Source organism: Perca flavescens, chromosome 1 (assembly GCF_004354835.1).
Source record: "Perca flavescens isolate YP-PL-M2 chromosome 1, PFLA_1.0, whole genome shotgun sequence".
Classification (NCBI taxonomy): Eukaryota; Metazoa; Chordata; class Actinopteri; order Perciformes; family Percidae; genus Perca; species Perca flavescens.
Genome location: NC_041331.1, coordinates 39,376,422 through 39,399,016, shown reverse-complemented (window position 1 = coordinate 39,399,016; position 22,595 = coordinate 39,376,422). Strand labels below are relative to the sequence as shown.

Here is a 22,595-nt window from a genome sequence, read left to right as displayed (position 1 = left end):
ACCAATGAGCTGCCGCGGCCTGATCCGACAGAGACTCAGCTTCACAGTCAGCGAGTTTTAACTGTTGCCTTCAGGTCAGAAGATACCTTGCTTTTTCCCACCTTAAAAATCAGGTCACTCAAATTTACTTGACTGAACTGAGAGCAGTTAGTGCGCTGATAGTCTATATCCACGACCTTCCACTAACGGAAATTTTGCTGTTTGTCCTTCTTTTCGTCCGGATGTCCGTTACCTTCGTCTTTCTTTGTGTTGTCATTTTAAAACTCCGGTGGATTTGTGAGGACTATGGTTAACTGCTCCTCAGATCTCTGCAGGGTAAATCCAGACAGCTAGCTAGACTATCGGTCCAATCGGAGTTTTCTGTTGCACGACTAAAACAACCTTTAAACGTACACAAGTTCCTTCCTGAGGCTATTTAGCAGCGGCACCTGGGCTCCGTCCGGCGCTTAGCGCCGCCCATGACGATTGTGATTGGTTTAAAGACATGCCAATAAACCAGAGCACGTTTTTTTTTTTCTCCCATCCCAGAATGCTGTGTGGACTAGCCAGACCCTCCTTTGCAGCGCTGTGGAGGAAGGTCTGGCAATGCGAGACTAGTGCGCCGACAAATGTACATAAGCTGTGGGTTAAAGCGTGCGTATGAGTCCGAGATGCTGAAAGCTACACCACTATAACTGTAACCTATACTTTATCATCCTATATGCTAATAAGTGAATCAAGGAATGTTAGAAAGGGCGGACTGGTTTTTGTTTTAAATCTGAGGAGGAGTTTACATTCTACGATTTTTAAACGTACAATATGGGATGTTCTGCCGCAAGGGCTCTCTCAATCCAAACTATAACAAAAGACGGAGCATTGCCGTGGTTGCAGTGCATTTCTTTGGATAGGATTCCTTCAGTGTTCATCGTTCAGGAGGTTTTTATCCTGAGCCAAATTATCAGCGGTATCGTCCTCTCCCAAAGAAATTAGTCCACTGATTTAAATAGATAAAAACATTGAATAAAGCAGTTTCATGTTTAAAAATGTGTGTTTCTCTGACACTGCTAACGTTTGCTCAGTTTTTTTTCCTCTGATAACTTAACATCCAGATGTTCAGGAGGTTTATACCGTGAGCCAAATTATCAGCAGAGGATAATGTAAATATACAACTAAACTTAATATAGGTCTAGTTGTTTATAGACACTTGTTTGCTTTAAAATAATCAAAAAAGTTATATATTATATCTTTAAGGCTGATTACATAAGAGTGAATATTCGACGGTGCTTGTTTTTCAGGCCAAACTAAAAAGTTATAGCAACAAAACAAATGGATTCTATATAATGATATCCCTGGCATTGTGAAAAAAGACTTTAAACCATTAATTACCACTGTGTAGGAAGACAACATTTACAGAAAATATATTAATAAAAACGTTTAAATGAAACAAAACCTAAAATTGTCTCTTCCTGGCTTTAGCCACCTGAGGGTGTGCTGGGAGGAATCAGGACTCATGACCTCCTAAAATCCTGGCTACTGCCCTACAGAAGGCCTAATAGCGTCAATGTGACTTATAGGCTAATGCACCATATGCATGAGCCACTATTAAGTCAATTAGATCAAATGGGCTCTTCATTCGATAGTAGGCCTACCTGTATGTAAACAACTATATGCAGTGACATTGATAATCACGGGCCCTAATGTTACTCACATCATATGTAGTTAGTCCACGGCCTCTGCAAACACCGATTATTTAACACGAATCCTCACATGCAGTTAACGTAGGCTAAATATAAATTACTGTTTTCCTGCGGCCACATTCCTCCAGTGACTCCGACCGATCTGCACGCAGTGTGGCGCTCCGGATTAACGATGCGGTGTTATAAAACAAGCCGCCTCATCAGACCACCGGTCCGGTCTATCTCCGCCGGCTTTTACGCGTCTATAACAACATCATTATCCTCCGGCCGAAAAAAAAAAGAAGCACATATCTACCACCTTGTCTGCGGGGTGTGAGGGTGTTTAAATCGGGAATAAACGGTGAAGTGTCTTACCGTGCTTCAGTGGTGTGGATGGAGCGGAGGGAGGGGCGGAGATGCTGCTGCTGCTGCTGCTGCTGCTGGGCTGCGGATGAGGGCGAAGGCAGGATCGGCCTGGTACAGCTCAACACCTACACTGTGCTATCTGGCGGCTCGCGCTGCATTCAGAGACCCCTCGTACATTTCCGTTTCGGAGGTTGCAAAATGATCCAGCAGCATTCACGTGAATCAGGAAAAAGGGCGATATTCAATTTAACAGTCAAAGTCGACTTCTCGTAAAGAAGATAATATGACGCGTTGATGTCTGAGTGATGATTCCATGATGATATTTAATCTGTTATTAGAAATACTGAGTCCCCTCAACACACCCCTCACCAAATGATGTCCAGAAACAAAAAATGTCTCTATATGTTTTAATTACTTGGCTTTTCCCCCTAAGGTAACAAGAGGGAGTTGTATTTGCTTAATCTGATGCTGCACAACAACTACAAATGCATTCAAATCAGATTGTTGCTAATTGGCATATTCCAAACTGTGAACAAACAACTCATAGCATTTAGCATGCATAAAGTAATTCAATTTTTGTTTTTATTTCCCTAAAAATCTGTGGCATTATGTAAATAAATTGGCATTTAAAGGGTTAAAATTCAGAAAATTAATGAACATTTAGTCAAGACTGAAGATGTTGAAAACATGTACTCAGTGAACTTGAAAAATAATAATATGTGGGGACATTTTTGTCCAAAAGGAAGTTTTTCTATTTTTTAATCTGACACTGCACAAAAACTAAAAATGCATCAAAATCAATGTTGTTGCTAATAATTGACATGTTGATTCATTCTGTGAAAATGTTTTCTTTCCCTGAGTCAAGTACACTCAGAAACCATTTTTTTTATAATTTTTTTAAATAATTGAATATTTGGGAGTAATGATCAGGACTGATGATGGCTATAAGATTTAATTCAGTGAAAGTGGAAAATATTAATATTTAATTTTATGGCAGTTTTTTGACTGGTATTTTGTCCTCTAAGGACACCGGAGGAACTTTTTCAAAAGGGATGCCCGAGGGTTAAGTTTTAATAAATGTAAACCTGCAATAATAATGTGTGCCCTTGAACTGGTAAAACCTGAGGCAGCTAATTAATTTGCCCTAAACATATGCAAATTCTCAAATGAATAGTGTAAATGATCACCCATTAAATTAGTCCTTGGTCTCTGAAAGCTCTAATTGGGCGACCTGGATTAAATACAGTATATTTAGATTTGTCTGTAAAACTGCATTAATCCATTGCCTTTGGACCATTGGGGGCAGAATAACCAACAGCTTCAAATTTACTGTGGAGGTGGAGGATGTACAAATTTAGCTTCACCAGACAAATAAAGTCCGATGTTGTTATTCCGTGGGAAGTGAGTGGATTATCTGTTCTGGGAACGGGACTTTTCGAACAGCTGTGACTCAAACAGCAGCTGCTGGGTGTGACCGAGAGTCAAACTGAAATAGACTGTTAGTTCTGCCAACCTGATCTACTATAAACCATGAATCATAACCAACAGAGAGAGAGAGACTGATAATAATCCAGAGAGGTGCATGTCAGTGTTTTCAATTACCTCCTCTGTCAGAAGTAGTCAGACATTTATCACTTTGTCCCTTAAATAATTATTTATTTTTGGATCACACCGAAAATAAATCCCTTTGATACAGCAATAGCTCACAAATGGAGCAGAACAACATGTACAAACTTTAATATAATGAGAGCTGACAATAGGAAAAATAAAAGTGTCCCTCTTCATGTCTGGTTTTTATTTTAAAAGAGCAGTGCCAACGGTTGCTATGCACTTAACTGCCTCTTTGAAAAGCCTGTCAGTTAAACTCAAATGCATCATAGCCTGTTGAAGCAGCACTGATGCAGCATCATCTCAGATGACCGGCAGTCTCCTCTAAATGTCACACAGCTGTTAGCCGTACAGCTCGGATGCCCGGTCTGCCGCGCCCTTCTCCACAGAAGCGTTGTTTTTCTCCCCCCTGAATGTCTCAGATATCCCAGCCCTCCTCTCCTCCCTCTTCCAATCCTTCCATCACACCCAGTACTTTCACTCACACACACACACACACACACACACAGGTCAAGATGACATTGTAGACATATGCGTTTCTGTAAAGGTTGTGAATTTTTCACCAGGATTGGATGCTTTTAATCAGAGCGGTGTGTTCTCTGGGACCTGTGTGCAGCAGTTCATATAAAAGGCAGCAGCAGGATCCTTACTGAGTCTGAGCTCTAAAAAATACAATCATGAGCCAGTGTGGCAGGGCAGGAATTCCATGGGGGCAATGATGATGGCCCCCTGAGTTTGGTCTTATGGCCCTTAACAAAATGATATGCCCTATGGCCACAGCGGCCTCAATGCCCCGAATGCACTGCCCCAGATATCTTTCCTGTTGATATGGTTTAGACACAGGTGTCTTTTGTTGAGATTCTGAATTGTTATTGGGCAACATCAAGTGGAATGCTGCACACGTAACTAGTGAGTTTGATATCGAGCCTGGTATGAGCAGCTGGAAAACCAAGCTATTTACTGCAATAGCGATGGTTTTACTCAAATCTAGCACCAGCCAACCAGGGGACTTATTTGAACTCATCCTGATGTTCCAATGCTGCAAAGCTGTGACTGAGTCAACTTGAACTTGTATTTGCCCAGGGAAGCCAACTCTGCTCCCCGGTTTGAAAGCACCATATTTTATGACCCACCCATCCACCCTGACCTCCTCCCTACGCCGTCCAGAGCATTATGGAGCGGCAGTTAATGTGGGGCATACTGCAAAAAATACTTTGAAGACATACAAATTATAGTGCATTACTTTTTGGAGCAATATGCACGAACAGTTCAACGCATTCTCACACGAGCTCCATGACGTCGAGCGGCAGTTGCTAGTTGTTTAAGCCACTACAGAGCTTCGTGACCATGGCTACAGACCTCCGTTGTATCAGCGGTAGCTAGTAGTTCAGTTACCCGAAAATAGGTGACTTTGAGCTGGGTTCAAAGCACCGCGAGCTGCCGGTCGTTACGGCGGACATTACAATTAAGTTTAGTCCAGAAAATATAAGCGCTTTACTGCGACGAAAGTCAAGATTAGGCACCAAAATGACCAGTTAAAATAAGATTGTGGCTTGGATTAAAACACTCCAAAGGAACACGCATTTCCACGGTGAAAGGCTTTAGTTTTCCCCGGGAAGCGAACGCCGCACTCTGGCTTGAAAGTCCTGTATGTTAACGCCCACCCATCCCCCCCGACCTCCTCCCTTTGCGTTCTTGTACAGCGGCCGTCAATGTAGTGAATACAGCACACAAAAAAACGTGGAATACTTAATTACAGTGCTTAACTTTTTGTAGCTTTTTGAACGAATGGTTGGTGAGAAGAGCCTGAGTGTGTAAATGTACCTAATGATTTGGTTACTCAGTGTTTGTCCTCCACTACAAGGACATTACAAACATCCCTACAGACTCTCTTCTTTCACAATGCAGCTCACATTACAGTCATTTCACATCTTTTAGTGCACATGTGTGTGTCCTATACTCACACACGTGCACATGTGTGTTGGTATGTGGGTGTGTACTGTCAGGTCCAGATGAAAGGCTCTGGAGCAGGGGACCCTCCTTCTTGATGTACAGCCCTGACTGCAGAGAAGCTGAGGCACCGATCAATAACGGCTGTTGAATTATTAATCCGCACACGTTCTCCTGAACCGCACCCAGAATAACTGCTGGAAATTTTGAAGGCGTGTCATTAAAATTTGAACTACTCATTAGATAACTGACGAGGACACCAGATTGCACGTCGTCGCCCCTGCATAGCAATCCGTTTCCTGTTCGTTGGTGTGGTCTGCACATATTCTTTTTAAAACACGTCTCTCTGTGATTTGCTGAATGTTTGAGCCCTTCTCAGCCACAAATCAATGGACGAAACAGGCTAAGCATGTGCAGTGTGGGAGAGGAACTGATAGTAAGCCTTTACTGTTGGTTCTGCATTGATACTGAAATCCGCAACAGAGGGAAACACTTTTGAAGAGTATTAGTATAATAGTAGAGAGAACACAAAAATGACATTACATGAGTTGTAAGTGTAGTTAATAATGCAGTAATCTAATGTTAAGAAACAGGAACTACTGCTGACACTGCAACATATACTGCTGCCCACTCATGATGCATCTACCTCCATTACTCTGTAAATATTGTTTGCTCTGCCCTTTTTTCCCTTTTAATCTCCTTGCCAGCATGTTTTATGTACGTGAGGAGAATATAGCTGTGTGTGTGTAAGTGTGTGTGTGTGTGTGTGTGTAAGTGTGAAGGCTGAAGGGTCTTTAATATTCCCTGATAGCCTCTTCTCCGGTGCAGCCTTCACTCACGTCTGTCTCCACCTGTCAGCTTCAGCCTGATGTTAAGTCCGTTACACTCTGTGAACACCCAGTCAGCCTTTATGCGTTTGTGGGAAAATCGAGCAGTTTGTCACATGCGATGTGAACATCCCTATATTCATAAGCTGCTGTAATGAATAAATGAATTTTCTACGTTGTTTAGCGATGCAGCGTGGCTCTATGGAGATGTCGGTCTGTCCACCACGTTATTCCAGACTGACATATCTCAACATCTACTGGATGGATTGCCATTAAAATGTGATGCAGATATTCATAGTTCCCAGAGGATGAACGCTAATGGCTTTGGTAGTCCGGATCAACGGAAGTACATTGCCACGATAAGCCTGACCAGCCAGATGTCCGGCTTTGCCCCTTCACAACAAGAATAACCTCTTAGCTAGCAAGCTAACATTACACGCAGACAATGGCAAGTTTTGTTGAAAATATAAGGCAGGCCTGCTTGGTCTTTTTTGGGGAATGATTATAAAGATTTACAAAGAATATGTTAACGCCATTTACTCTCTAACTGGGATGTTTTGGGACCGATTGGCGGGATTGCTGTGGACGAAGTACACACGGAAGAGCAAATGAGGTTTAACCATGTATCTAGCTAGTTTGAGTAGTTCACGTTACTGTATTGTGTCAACAGTTAACTTTAATATTGTACGTGGCGTTTTCTTTTGCGGGGTGCCACCGTCGCTGCGTCCATAGCTTAGCCCCAAGGCGATTGTGATTTGTTAAAAGCAATGCAAACAACCCAGAGTGTTTATTTCTCCTATTCCAGAATATATCTGTGGTGTAGCCAGACCTTAGTCCTTACACAGCGCTGTGGAGATAGTTCTGTTATCCCAACATATGAATACTGCCTGGTTTCAGGGTTCCTTTGCCAAATGTAATCAATTTGCCCGGTGTATACGGTTTTTAGTTGGCACTTAAAGAGGACAAGATTAATGACACACAGGAAATTAAACCATGCTAATCACCAGTCCAAAGGTTGCTTAGCAGTTGCATATTACAAATATGTATATCAGAGCACTTTCCCCTTCGGTTTCAATTAGTTATCATTTGCATCAACAAATATAGAACCAACATGAAAGAATTTGGGGGGGGAAAATGTACTAGTTGCAAAAGAGTTTTAGTTTAGTTACTAGTCACTAACACATTGCCGTCAAAAACTAGGTTGGGCCGAATGGTAGAAATCAATATCGCAATATCAATCAAGATATTTTCCCAATATCATTATGTATCATGAAATGAATTACATAAAATAAGCATACAGCTGTTCAAGGCAATAGACAGTGTTTGACTGTAATCATCTCATAATAGTATTCCAGTGAATAAACAATAATATTGAGTTGTTGCCACTGAGCTTTACTGCCCACTACATCTCCCCTGAGGGCGTTCTGATGCCAGCAGATTTTGTTTATCAGCCATCAGTCTGCAGTGTAGGTCCACTGAGTCTTTGTTAATTGCACTGTGTGGGCGACAGCTGCATTCATGGAGACCATTACTGCCACCCTCCTCCTCCTCCTCCCCCAGGAGGAAACGTGATCTTTCATGTTGCCAGACTGTCCCAGGGCCTCATCAGTCAATCAGGAACCGGTCTGCTGTGTGCAGGGGAGATACTGAGGACTGAGACACTAATGGACGTACAGTGATGGATGCACTGATTACCTGTGTGTCATACTGTATCCATTTCATCATGATGCAACATACCCGAGAGTACGTCCATAGTGTTCTGTGAGCGGCTTCAGGGAGCTAAAAAAAAACCTGTCCTCCGAAAAACAACCACATAAGTCATGTGTTCAAGCAGCAGTTACGACTTATATTTGCGTTTATAGGGGCGGCGCACTCTAGTGGCCACAGTAATTATGATGAGAGCAAAGCAGGAAATAAGGTGACAGATTGGGGTGGTGGATGGGTCAAACAAACACAGGACTTTGTGTCCTGTTTGGAAGTAAACAGCAAGTTTTCTTTTTAACTTTACGTAACAAACAGAACTACGTCACGTTCTGCGTCACATGCGTAACCGAAAGTGAAGTAACGTCTGATTTCAACCCAAACCACGCTCTTTCTTTTCTAAACTTAACCAAGTAGTTTTTGTGCCTGAACCTAACCAAACTTTCACAACGTGAAAGTCCTCATTTTACAAGTTTTATGTGAATCATTTTAAGCCAATCCGTGATGTTTTGCTAACCCTAAGTATTTTTGTTGCTTAACTACGTTTTTAAAACTTGCGACCGTTATGTTAAATAGATCAGTCACATGATTGAAGATGTATTGATAAATTGAGCACCAAATGTTGATTTGTTTTTTTCATAAAGTAAAAAAAAAACAAAAAAAACACTCGCCGTTTACTTATACTTTCAAACAGGACACAAAGTCCTGTTTTTGTTTGACCCATCCCCCACCCGAACCTGTCTCCTTATGCAAAAACTGCTGCTCTCATACTATGCTCTGGAGCTTATTCCCCGGAGTCCTTATGTTTTTTTTCGGCCAGCAGTTTTCCTTGGATTAGGGTGGCACCTAAATCATGGTTGCAGCTGTCTCGTGGTCCTGCTCCACGCCCTGCTATGCCCTACTACACCATGCTACGCTCTGCAGTTCCCTGCTACGCCCTGCTACATCCTGCTATGCCCTGCTACACCATGAACTGCTACAACTACTATTTCTAGTCATAGTTCCATTTAATTCATCTTTATTGGGACTGATATTGCCACTGTTCATCACACTCCCAACCAGCAATGCCAGACAACCGCCTACCAAAAGCCTGGTTCTGTCTGAGGTTTCTCCCTAAAAGGAAGTTTTCCTCACCACTGTCACACTAAATGCTTGTTCTTGAGGGAATTACTGTAATTGTTGGGTCTTTGTAAATTATAGAGTGTGGTCTGGACCTATCTGTGAAGTGTCTTCAGATAACTCTTGTTATGATTTGATACTATAAATAAAATTGAATTGAATACTTCATCACCTTACTTCTTACTTTGCTCTCAGAATAAATACGGGAGGCCACTAGAGGGCTATACTATAAACATTAATGAGTCGTAATTGCTGCATGAACAAACAACTTATTAGAACGTTTTTCAGGGGAGGACCGTCTCTGTGTTTCTCTGCTGATGAGCTGATGAGGAGTGAATGTCTAAACGCCTCGGAGCATCAGTAGTATAAAAGGAGCCCCTGGAGTACGGTTCAAAAGGACTGACCTTCAATTCGAGGGTGGACCCTCTTCTGAATGGATGTTTTTTACTGCCTGGATCTGATCAGTTTTCCAATCTGACCTTTGCATGTCAGCAACACCGTTGTCTCATCCCACCTCATCCTCCACTATCCACCAGCTGAACTGAACTTCCCGGTGGGCTTTAAGGAGATCCACTCAGGCATAATCAGCAGGATCAGAACATATTATTTCTTGAAAGAGCAGGTTGAAAAATCTTCTAACTGGCCACTCTCACCATACAGTGGCTCTTAAATCTTCTCTTGGTGCCATAATGTCCACAGTTACCCTCTCCACGTCAGCGCACCTTCTCCCCTCCCCCCCCCTCCTGCCGCAAAACATTGATCACTGTCTCGCTTCATTCATTTTCACTCAAACCACTGGTCAATAAGAGCCTACTCAATGTAATCTGGAAACACAGCCTGATGACCGCAGCATCACAAATCATAAAATCACCTCCTGGAAGCAACTGATTTCCTACAAAATGCCAAATTCTTTATTTTTTTCTTAAGTTTAGTTTTGAGTTTAGTTTATTTTTGTTTGCACAATTTGAAAATTTTAAATGACAAATAAAACAAACATAACCTAATGTACAGAGCAGGGAGAGGCAGAAAAACCAATGGGCCTCCACCTTAAAGGATAAGACTGGAGATGATATGTGTGTTCTGTGCTGGTGTTATTTGTCCAAAAATCCATCCCAAAAAGAAAAGACTAAAACCAAAAGTGTGTGTGTGTGTGTGTGTGTGTGTGTGTGTGTGTGTGTGTGTGTGTGTGTGTGTGTGTGTGTGTGTGTGTGTGTGTGTGTGTGTGTGTGTGTGTGTGTGTGTGTGTGTGTGTGTGTGTGTGTCAAAAGCTTGATGGTGTTTTAATCCCCCAACGTCGACTTCAAGGCAGCGCTGCGACCGTCAACTTCAAGGCACCTAACTCTAACCTTAACCCTAACCATTAAAACCCCAAACACCATTTCAAAAGCCTGATATAACTTCCTCTGTGCCATAGAGCTTCATTGTTGATAAAACGGATCGTCCTCACCCAGAAAACGGCCATATAGGTTGATTGTCCAAGCAGCTCATAATGACCCATATATAGGTTTCTTGTTAGGTGGCGACCTCTCACGGCTGTAGTAATTATCACGAGAGCCAACATGATAAATGCCATTTGCTCTTACCAATGTAGGGGCATCAGGCATCTGGCGTGTGGCTCATGCTCGGCAGGTTAGGCAATTGTCCTGGAAATGTACTTCTGTTGATCCAGACTAGTGCCTTGCCAACTATTAGATAGCCTGCCATGATATTGGGCAGACACATGCATGTTTTTTAGAATGAATTATAATAACTTTGGTGATCCTCTGACTACATTTAGTATCATCATCCGTTCATCATCAGCCTCGGCTGTACTTTGTGTTTGGCGTTAATTCGCAAATGTTAGCATGTTAACATGCTTAACTAAGAGGGTGAACATGGTAAACATTGTAATCTGCTAAACATCAGAGTATTACCATATTACCATTGTCATTGTGAGCATGCTAGCATGCTGTTGTTAGCATTTAGATCAAGGCACCGCCGTGCCAACGTGCATCTAAACAGATCTGCTAGCATAGCTGTGAGCATCGCTTGTATCCACAGAGATGTTACGCTGCACTAATACCTCCATCATCCAGTTTATCAGTGCATAAAATATAAAGTACATGCACTTAACATAGGTTAAAATGTTCTGTGTATTTTTCCCAGCGCTGGTAAGAAAACACCACATAGGCAGGAATTAGTTAAAAATATCTGGTAACCAACTGAACGAAAACCAGTGCAGCGTGGATTCTATAATGTGCAGTAATGCAACTTTCCTGGAACACTGCAATGCATGGATAATCTCTTACATAATATTAAATTACTTAAATGGGAAAATGTAGACGGTTGATAGACTCTGTGTTTGTCTGCAGTGTCCACATCATGTCTAGACAAATCCTGCAAATTACTGAAATGTAATCCTGTGTGTGTGTGTGTGTGTGTGTGCGCGACTGCAGCAGTCTGTCAGTAATCCTGAGGGACATACTGTGTTTGCAGTAGGCTTCTACACACATCTCCGTACGTTCATGCGATGCCTCCTTTTCTGTGTTTTCCTGGAATATTTACTGCAGTGCCTTTCAACAACTGTAGCTGGATAAGATTTCAGTCTTTGTGAGCAGTGAGGCAAAGCAAATAGCAATCAAAGACAAAGAGAGTAATCAATAGTATCCAATAGCATCTGTGTGGTGCTGTGTGATACAATTTGTGCCGTTTATTTCCACCGCAATAAGCTGAAAAACTTGCATGTAGATACAGCAGGTCAGTAATTAGATTTAACGCCTAACCCTGTCTTTATTTTTGATACAAATTATAAGTGTATTTCTGACAAAGCTGCCTGAAGCATCTTAGAGTTTTTAGGTTTTGTATTTGGCTCTGTAATGAGAGACCACATATTGTAGTTTTCCTGATGTACATCTGTCTGAAATTTCCAAATAGGCTTCTAGTCAGCTAGTGTATGTAACCTGAGCTATTTAACTCATTGTCCATTTCTGTTCTACTTTGATTTAAGATTGAATTACTTGGATATAAAGACGTCCCATGAGTAAAAATGATTCCTCTCATTCTGCTACACTGCTGTCGCAGCAACACTTTACATCTCTATCGTCTTTGTCATGCAAATGCATGCATGTAAAACCCCATAGGAAACCCTGTTAAATGTATACCTGTACATGGCAGAGAAATCTGTCTGCCATTGCCAAATTACTTGATACAAAGCTAATTAAGACTATCAGCTCCACACAACTCTCTCTCTTTATGGGATAGGTGGCTATGCGTGGTCACGGAAGGCTTGTATCATGTGGACGCGCCAACGGTTTTGTTGTACTTAGAATTCCTCATGGGGGAGACAGAAACTACGCACTATAGCTTTAAAGGTACTATATTGTAAAAAGTAGTGCATGTCGAGGTGCTAAATAAATACTGTGAAAGTATCAAAATTGTCAATCCACAAAGAAATGCACACATCCTGTATTCAGAAACTGTGCTTTTAAACGAGCCGTACAGAGGAACGTACAGTTGTAATGTCACAACTATACTATCGGTAGAAAGTAGGGTGGGTATTGCCAATGATTTCCCATTTCGATTCCAATTCACAAGGTCCCAATTACATTTTCAATGTGATATCAATTAGGTTAGGGAAATTTCAGTTCCAATACCAGTTTAGCCTGAATATAAAAGAGATTCTCAGAAAACATATGCTGTAAATTGTACAAGCAAGAAGCAACCCATAAATGTTTTATAATGCACCAAGTTAATGGTTGCATTAACAATTGACCCCCAAATGTTTGTTTAAAGTATTTTATATTTAACAGGACTAACTATATATTGACATAATTACCATATTAAAATATAGATTTCTGGATTTTATTAATCAATATTAGATCACTCAAACCGATCGATTTCAATCGGAGAAATTATTATTTCAACCCAGCCGTCGTTACAATCATTCCCTGGCTGCAATGACAGACGCAGAGTGCAGAGACTCCGAAAGTGCAGATGCAGAAGACCAGGAAATGCTGACCAATCACAACAGACTGGGCTTTTTCTGGAGGGGGGCTTAAAGAGACAGGCGCTAAAATGAAGCATTTCAGACACAGGGTGAATACAGGGATTTTCAGACAATATGAGAAAACTAAAGTGTTTTTTATTTTATTTTTTATTTAATTAAAGCATGTTCTAGTAGAAAGCCAAAATGCAAGTATGAACCTGAAAATGAGCATCATATGGGACCTTTAAGTGCTTTTACGTTTTGAATGTTATGTTTGGCTCAGATAAAAGTAGTACAATTATTTTATGCATAGGGACCTCTTTAACAGACAAGGAATGTTTTTTCAACGTTTTTGATGCCTTTTTTTCACAGTTTGTTTTTGCTTTCTCCAATGTTTTAAATTGTTAAATTTTTCTTCTACACATTTCCAGCGCTTCTTTCTACGTCCCATATTTTATAACATTTTTTTTTTTTTTTTTTTAAACGGGTCAATGTGAGACGAAGTCAACACAAGGGTTAACTCAAGAAGTAATACTGATGTATAATAATTACTCTTACAACAAAGCAGGACAGACAGTGTAAATTAAAATGTTTTTTTTGTCTGCATCAGTTGCGTCACACATTGCAACAGTACGATTTTTGTGGTGGCAAGTTATAGAAATCTGTAACAGACAAAAATATATTGATAATATTGCCTCTGCATGTCTACAGAATATTACACAAAGTACACACAGGTATAAATACATGACTGTACAAACAGAAATAACATTGGTCCCGGCAGTGGCAGGGTTAACTCCACCAAGAGGAAAAAATATTCTGCCTTTCAGTATGTCTGCTCAGCCTGGAGCCTGCCATCACTGCATCCCTGAGTCTCCAGCAGCACTAAGCCTCTTTCTGTGCTCCATTGAAATCCCCACATCAGGAGGGAGAAGAATACAACAGGACAAAGAGAGAGATAAAGAAAAACAAAAAAGAGTGCGCTGACTGAGAGGGAAGGGAGGAGGTTCAGGCAGCAGAGAAACAGGATGAATCTGTGACAGGTGAGACAGAAGAAATGAAATGAAAATGCTGGCAATAATTGTCATGAAGGATAATTTATGGAGAAATATTCATGCAGCTGCTGCCAAGACAGCCACAATACAAAACATAGTCTTTAATGGCTGCTGCATTTGACAGATGGAAGGTGATAAAACGGTTAAATATTCTAGCTGAAAAAGACAGATTCACAGGGAAAAGATGTTGCCGTGGGTTCACAGAAATGTGAGATCCGGAGGAGGCTGTGCATCCTGAGTGGATCATGATAGTGAGACAATGACGTAATGTAAAAAAAAAAAAATCATGCAGAGCTGTATCGATCTAAGAAGCATCAAATAACCTTGTTGCTCTTTACGTTGCCGGACTTCCTCGGTAGCGCCAGCCCTGCATGTCCTGGCTCACGATTACTTGGGTTATGTAAAGAATAAACAGCGCATTACTTTTCGTAGATATAAGTATGAACTGTGAATGAGAACAGCCTGGGCAAGGAGGGAGAAACCAAATCATGCTATTTGTTGCATTATGGGAAAAGTAGGATCCAGTTAATATGGAGTTTAACCCATGTGGACTATAAATTAAGATATCTTATCATCTGTTACTTCAATCTTGATGTTGAAATATACGAGGAGTCTTTAATTTATGAATCCAAGTGGTTGAGTTTATTTATAAACTTCCAGAAACTATTTTGAACCTTTTTTTTTCCTTCAGATCTGTCTCTCATAAGGGTCTGTAAACTTTATGGAAGTGCAATACTAAATCGCTGGGCTATACCTTTTTAAGATAGATTTCTATCAACAATCGATTGATTATAAAACGGTTTGATGCCGTTTTTGTTATTTGTGATCGCTGTATATTACAATCACAGCATTAATGTCAACAAACTACTTGTTTCTACTCTTTATATAACACTTCCAGCCAAAGAACTATGTGGGAGGATCGATGTGCACCAAGATCTAACTGCCAAAAAAATAAAACGGTCCTCAGTGAACACCTTTTTTTTTTTTTTTTTTTTTTTTTTTTTTCAGCCAATGCATCTTCTCTCCTGCGCTGTCTGTTTGACGCCACTAAGCTTCAGAAAATGCTGAATAGATATTATAAATGCGGGAAACAAAAGCCTTCTTTTCTTTGTGAATAATACAGTAAGCAGCGACCCAGAGGGCAGTCACATCCCAGCCAGATTCACATCAACACTGGCTCCATTCACCGCCACGCAGGGCTTACTTATATTCCCCCTGCAGATAGTGTTCACATTCAGCCCTTATTGATTCCCACTTTTATATGCAGTCTGCATACGAGAGACTGATCAATGCAGGCTGCTCACTCCCCAGGAACCTTCTCATGCATGTGTGAAGGAAGAAGACAAAGAAGATGCAGAGAAGAAAAGACGTGTTGTTGTAAAACTTAGACTGAATGCAATCGGATCCACTGTGTGTCAGAGTGTCTCTCTGCAGTAGAGTTGCAAAAATTAATCAACTAGTTATCAACTATTAAATTAATCGCCAACTATTTTGATAACCGATTAATCGGTTTGTAGTCTCGCATTGCCAGACCTTCCTCCACAGCGCTGCGGAGGAGGGTCTGCCTAGTCCACACAGCATTCCGGGATGGGAGAGAAACGTGCTCTGGTTCATTGGCATTTCTTTAAAACAAACAATCACAATCGTCTTTGGGGGGCGCTAAGCTCCGGACGGAACAACTGTGCCTCTGCTAAATAGCCTCGGGAAGGAACTTGTTTTGGTGGAACATGTGTACGTTCAAAAGTAGTTTTAGTCGTGCAACAGAAAACTCAGATTGGACAGATAGTCTAGCTAGCTGTCTGGATTTACCCTGCAGAGATCTGAGGAGCAGTTAACCATAGTCCTCACAAATCCACCAGAGGTTAGAACGCCAACACAAAGAAAGAGGAAGGGGACACACAGTCGGCCGAATTTCTGACTGCACCTGAACAATAACGGAAATGAAACATCGTCGATAAACACTAATCGGTTTGAGTCATTTTTTATGAAAAATGTAAAAATTATTTGATTGCAGCTTGTTAATGGTGAATATTTTCTAGTGTCTTCTCTCCTCTGTGAAAGTAAACTGATTATCTTTTGAGTTGTGGACAAAACAAGACATTTGAGGACATCCTCTTGGGCTTTGGGAAACACTGATCCAAATTTTCACCATTTTATAGACCCAACAACTAATCGATTAATCAAAAAACATAACATGGGACAGTCTCTCTCTTCACACTCACTAAAACCATGAAAGTGGCCCAGCTGGTAGTTAACACACATCAGGAACAGAAAGAGATATCTACACATGTCGTCAGTCACAGACATGGCCGATTAGATGATAGCAACACATGAACTACCCCTTAGCTAGACTCTGATACCATCACAACTCAGAGCTGGCAGTAATTGTCACCAAGCAACGAAAAGAGATAAACGCTCAGGGATATGTGTCGCACAAACAACTTGTACATGCTGCAAAATAGAGTCAATGCTGCAGATAAGACATGTTTTTGTACAGTAATGAACTCTGACCTTTGACCTGTGAAGAGAACTGAGCGGTGTGTCTGGTCTCAAACAGCTGCAGCTCCTTGTTCAGGTCACAAACGGTCAGATCAACGTTCCAGGAACGCAAACCTGTTTAAAAACAGAACAGCATGAATTACGTTCATCCATAGAGGAAGATATTGTACATTATGGGCAACATTTGAACTCAAGTGTCTGACAGAGATTCTTCGACAGCACCTTTGTCTTCAGAGAATCACCTATGTGAAATGAAGCATTTCTATTTCTTAATTAATGTGCATAGTTTCCTGTTTCTTTGTTCTTGCCTTGTTGAAAATTCAGCTTTAATACCACATTATATAAAGTAAGGGCATTAATAAAGACACTGCGGTCTAATGTCAAAACATACCAGCTGCATGAGGACACTCATACATTTCCATACGACAATAACTTTTGGTTTTAAAAGAATCAGTCACAAGCTGGTCACAAGGATGAGAATACTTCAGCTACTGTACAGCTAATAATAAAACAGAAGCCCTTTGTGGATGTTATTTACTGAATGGTTGCTGGTTTTGTTTGCACCAAAATGTACAGATATCTATATTCATTCTCCAAAGCCGGTCGTCCTTACAAAATCCAAATACACTTTTCTTCACTTGCTTTCATGCCGATAGTTAGAGCAAGCAGCATTTGTCATCGAAATCATGATTTTTACCCGTCATGGAGTTTTTTTTAGACTCTGGTATATTTGTACTTCTACTGAAGTAAATGATAAGAATACATCAACTACTGGACAGCTAATAAGAAACTGCAGACACTTTTGGAGAATTAAATGTGAACGCACAGTTAAACCGCCACAAGTAATTTTTTTCTTTTTTGTTTATGTATGTAGCATAGACCTAAATGCCACACACCACAGTATTTGTAGCCTAAGCTAATTTGCAATGCACGTCCCTAGATGGACCCTTTTTAAATACAATAGCTCAACACTTACACAAAGGACAGTAGAGGACACAAACTCAGATGGTGTTTATTTGAAATAGATTTGATAACACTTGGATTTTAAGAACAGGTTTGACAGAACACCAGGATGTTTCCAGCTGCAGTGAATGTGCCTCGGCTCACGTCACTACTGCGTCTTCTCCCCTGCAGCACCGTCTGTCTGCTGGCCACTCCTCTGTTCTGTTGGCTTACCTTGTGTGATCTGTTCCCTGGCGGCGTCGAGGTGATGGCTGGTGGAAATCTCTCCGATTACAATCAGCATGCGATAGTTTCTGTGCTGGAACGCAGCTCCGGCGCGGCGCTGCTGTCCATGATGCTGAAAACACTCCTCCGATTGTGCTCGCTCCACTGAGGCAGCTGCTGCGATGGGGATTTCCATGGTAACGGTGCCACTGGTGGACGCTAAGCCCTTTTCCATCTCCATGACAACTGCATCCGGAGCAAGCATCATGACAGTGCAGGATGAGCTGGGAGGATTATTAGTGGGTGTGGCTCTTTGGACGGTGGACGTGTGATTGGATGGCAGGTTATGTGGCTATTTGACGTCACAGCATATCATTGGACAAAAGGAAAAGAGGGACATGAGAATTTATGTTGATCATATTTCTTTTATGACACTGCTGAAGCCTACTGTCACTGTAGCTGAAGAGCAGGAAGACAGTGGAGATGACCATATCATCTACCTCTGCTCATGATGTTATAGCCAACCATACCACACCATCCTTTCTGCGTCCTTCATAAACAAAACCTTATATCCCATTGTTTTATGTCACTGGTTTTACATTATAAGTCTGAGGTGCAGCACGCGAGCCATTTTTGGCAGCACCTAAGTTGATTGAATGTGAAATGCGGCACAAATGTGCCCAAACCAGCGAAAAAAGCACCAAAAACAGCGAAATAAAAACATCCAACTAACTAAAAGACTTTTTTCAGATCTAATGATTGTAGTTGGACTTTTTTAGCAAGTTTTGTCTTTTGAGTTTTTTAAGTGTTATTTATCTATTATCTGCTCTAGCTTTTCCAACGTTTTAGACACCGATATGGAAACAATAATGGTCCAAAAAATTTATTTTATTGAAAAACAAAGATTTATGGAGGAGGGGGAGTTGCAGCCATATTTTATTCAAGCCTGTTAATTAACCCTAAACCCAAACTAAATTATAACTCTTTTGAAAGTCTTGTTCTTAATCTTCAACATCAAACACGGAAATCAGTACAGCCAATTATATTTGTTGTCTACCGACCTCCAGGTCCGTATTCTGAATTTTTATCTGAATTCTCAGAGATTTTATCATGTGTAGTCCTTAAATCAGACAAAGTACTTATTATAGGTGATTTTAATATCCATGTGGACGTTGACAGCAATAGCCTTACTACTGCTTTTAACTCACTACTAGATTATATTGGCTTCAGTCAGAGTGTGCATGAGGCCACGCACTGTTTTAACCACACCCTCGACCTCGTGCTGGCATATGGTATCAAAATTGAAGATGTATTAGTATTCCCGCAAAATCCTTTATTATCAGACCACTTCTTAATTACTTTCAAATTCTTCATACCCGATTATACGACATTAAATAAAAGCTTCTATAGTAGAGGCCTATCTGACAGTGCTATAGCTAAATTTAACGAAGACATTCCAACAGCACTACACTCATTACCTTGTTTTAATACAACAGAGGACCTGTATGTAAACTTTAGTCCCTCTCAAATCGACAGTTGTGTAGATGGTGTTACGGCCTGCCTACGGACTACTTTAGACTCTGTTGCTCCACTAAAAAAGAAGATCAAGCAAAAGAAACTAGCACCTTGGTATAACTCCCAAACTCGTAAATTAAAGCAAAACTTGCAAAAACTTGAAAGTAAATGGCGCTCCATCAAAATGGAAGAGTCTCGTTTGGACTGGCAAGACAGTCTGAAAACCTATAGGACGGCCCTCAGACATGCCATATCAGACTATTACTCATCATTAATAGAAGAAAACAAGAACAACCCAAGGTTTCTTTTCAGCACTGTAGCCAGGCTGACAGATAGTCACAGCTCTACTGAGCCATCTATTCCTCTAGCTCTGAGTAGTGATGACTTCATGAGTTTCTTTAATGATAAAATTACAACAATTAGAGATAAAATGTATCACTTTTTGCCCTCAACTTCTAATGGTTCACCTTTCAACGCAGGACTGCTAGTAAGAACGACTAGACCTGACATATACTTAGACTGTTTTTATCCTATAGACCTTCAACAACTAATGGTAAAGGTATCTTCAGCAAAGTCATCTACCTGTCTCTTAGACCCCATCCCAACGAGATTACTCAAAGAAGCATTACCCGTGGTTAACACCTCTCTATTAGATATGATCAATATGTCTCTATTAACAGGTTATGTACCGCAGTCATTTAAAGTAGCTGTGATAAGACCTCTTCTGAAAAAACCCACCCTCGATCCTGAGGTCTTAGCAAACTATAGACCTATATCTAACCTTCCCTTTCTCTCCAAGATCCTTGAGAAAGTAGTTGCTAATCAGTTATGTGATTTTCTCCATAGCAACAGCTTATTTGAAGACTTTCAATCAGGATTTAGAAAGCACCATAGCACAGAGACGGCACTGGTGAAAATTACTAACAACGTTCTAACTGCTGCAGACAAAGGACTTGTCTCCATACTTGTTTTACTAGATCTTAGTGCTGCATTTGACACTATTGACCATACAATCCTGTTACAGAGATTGGAACACTTAGTCGGAATTAAAGGAATTGCACTAAGCTGGTTTAAGTCTTATTTTTCTGATCGATCTCAATTTGTTAATGTTAATGATAAATCCTCTAAGTACGCGAGGGTTATGCATGGCGTTCCACAGGGCTCGGTGCTTGGACCAGTTTTGTTCTCCTTGTATATGCTTCCTCTTGGTAATATCATTAGAAAACACTCGATTAACTATCACTGCTATGCGGACGACACCCAATTATACTTGTCAGTCAAACCAGACGAAACAAGTCAGTTAGCTAAACTTCAAGCATGTATTAAAGATATAAAATCCTGGATGACCTATAATTTTCTGATGTTAAACTGTAACAAAACTGAAGTTATTGTGCTGGGCACTAAACACCTCCAAACTTCATTATCTACAGATATAGCTACTCTGGATGGTGTTGTCCTGGCCTCCAGCACTACTGTCAGAAATCTAGGAGTTATTTTTGATCAGGATATATCCTTTAACGCCCATCTAAAACAATCATCGAGAACAGCCTTTTTTCATCTTCGTAATATTGCCAAAATTAGGAATATCCTGTCTCAAAACAATGCTGAAAAACTGGTCCATGCATTCTTTACTTCCAGGCTGGACTATTGTAACTCCCTACTGTCAGGTTGCTCAAATAAGTCCCTTAAGACTCTCCAGCTGATGCAGAATGCTGCAGCACGTGTTCTGACGAGAACTAAGAAAAGAGATCATATTTCTCCTGTTTTAGCTACTCTGCATTGGCTTACTGTAAAATACAGGATTGACTTTAAAGTCCTTCTCCTGACCTACAAAGCCCTAAATGGTCAAGCACCATCCTATCTAGAACAGCTCTTAGTACCTTATTGTCCCACTAGAGCACTCCGCTCCCAGAATGCAGAGTTACTTGTTGTTCCTAGAGTCACCAAAAGTAGAATGGGAGCCAGAGCCTTCAGCTACCAGGCTCCTTTCCTGTGGAACCAGCTCCCAGTCTGGGCTCGGGGGGCAGACACCATCGCCTCATTTAAGAGTAAACTGAAAACTCTCCTCTTTGATAAAGCTTATAGTTAGGTTAGATATGGGTCTATGGTGGAGTGAGGAGTTGCAGCGTCCGCCTAACCCGGCCCACATGCTTCTCTTCGTAGTCATCAGATTTATTGATCATATAATCAATAATATAGTGTGAGTTGAGGGGGGCAGGCCAGTACAGCCTCTCATCAATGTTTTCATTTGTTTCCTTTTCTATGCATCCTGTCCCAGAACTGCTTGTTACTAACCTAGCTCTGGGGAGTTTACTCCCCGGAGTCCTTATGTTTCTTCTTCGCAGAGCATTGCTCTGCGATTCCCTTCAACGCCCGGCCGCGTTCTGCTGCGTCTGCTACACCCACCCGTGCTCTGCAGCGCCACGTTTCATCCCGCAATGTCCTGCTGTGACATGAACTATGACTACCTTCAAAGTCACTGTTCCACTATCTTCAATGCGACTGTTATCGCCTTCACACCCCCAACTGGCCCCGTCAGACACCGCCTACCAAGAGTCTGGGTCTGCCGAGGTTTCTTCCCAAGAGGGAGTTTTTCCTCGCCACTGTCGCAATAGCCATTTATAATGCTTGCTCTTGAGGGAATTACTGTAATTGTTGGGGCTTTGGAAATTATAGTGTGGTCTAGACCTACTCTATATGTAAAGTGTCTCGAGATAACTCTGTTATGATTTGATACTATAAATAAAATTGAATTTAAATTGAATTGAAAGACCCCTAAACCCCCGCCCAAATATGCGCATCTAAGTCTCCCACAAACATGGAAAACACTGACATTATTTTATTATACCTGTTTAAATGTTGCTCAATTGTTTTATTGCTGTGTGTTATTTGTGTTCTTTTAATTTTAAAGTGAATTAAAGCTTCAGTGCGTAACTTTTTGATATTAATGAACCTCCGTTACATTCAAGCCGTTGCTCCACACAACTCTCTCTGTATTTCTCAGTATGACTATGTTCAGAAGATTGTGGCGTCCGGCGACTATCCCGCACAAAAACTAAAGTGAAGATAATGACCTCTTTTGAAGAGTCCATCATATTTTTTAACCTCTGTGACCTCCTTGGCTACTAGGATTGGCTACACCATCTTCTGAACATAGCCATACTGAGAAATC

General features: G+C 41.0%; 1 protein-coding gene and 1 long non-coding RNA gene across 2 annotated transcripts in view; one reads left to right on the top strand and one right to left on the bottom strand.

The window, feature by feature from the left end:
- The window catches only part of map1aa (microtubule-associated protein 1Aa), a 31,337-nt gene extending 29,225 nt beyond the window's left edge, over window positions 1-2,112 (bottom strand). Inside the window, exon 1 of the mRNA XM_028580871.1 lies at window positions 2,031-2,112. The gene's annotated coding sequence lies outside the window, so the exon portion shown is untranslated. The remainder of the gene's footprint in view (window positions 1-2,030) is intronic.
- The window catches only part of LOC114557433 (uncharacterized), a 30,231-nt gene extending 11,602 nt beyond the window's left edge, over window positions 1-18,629 (top strand). Inside the window, exon 3 of the long non-coding RNA XR_003692797.1 lies at window positions 17,876-18,629. This is a non-coding gene — a long non-coding RNA (uncharacterized LOC114557433). The remainder of the gene's footprint in view (window positions 1-17,875) is intronic.
- The last annotated feature ends 3,966 nt before the right edge of the window (window positions 18,630-22,595 follow it).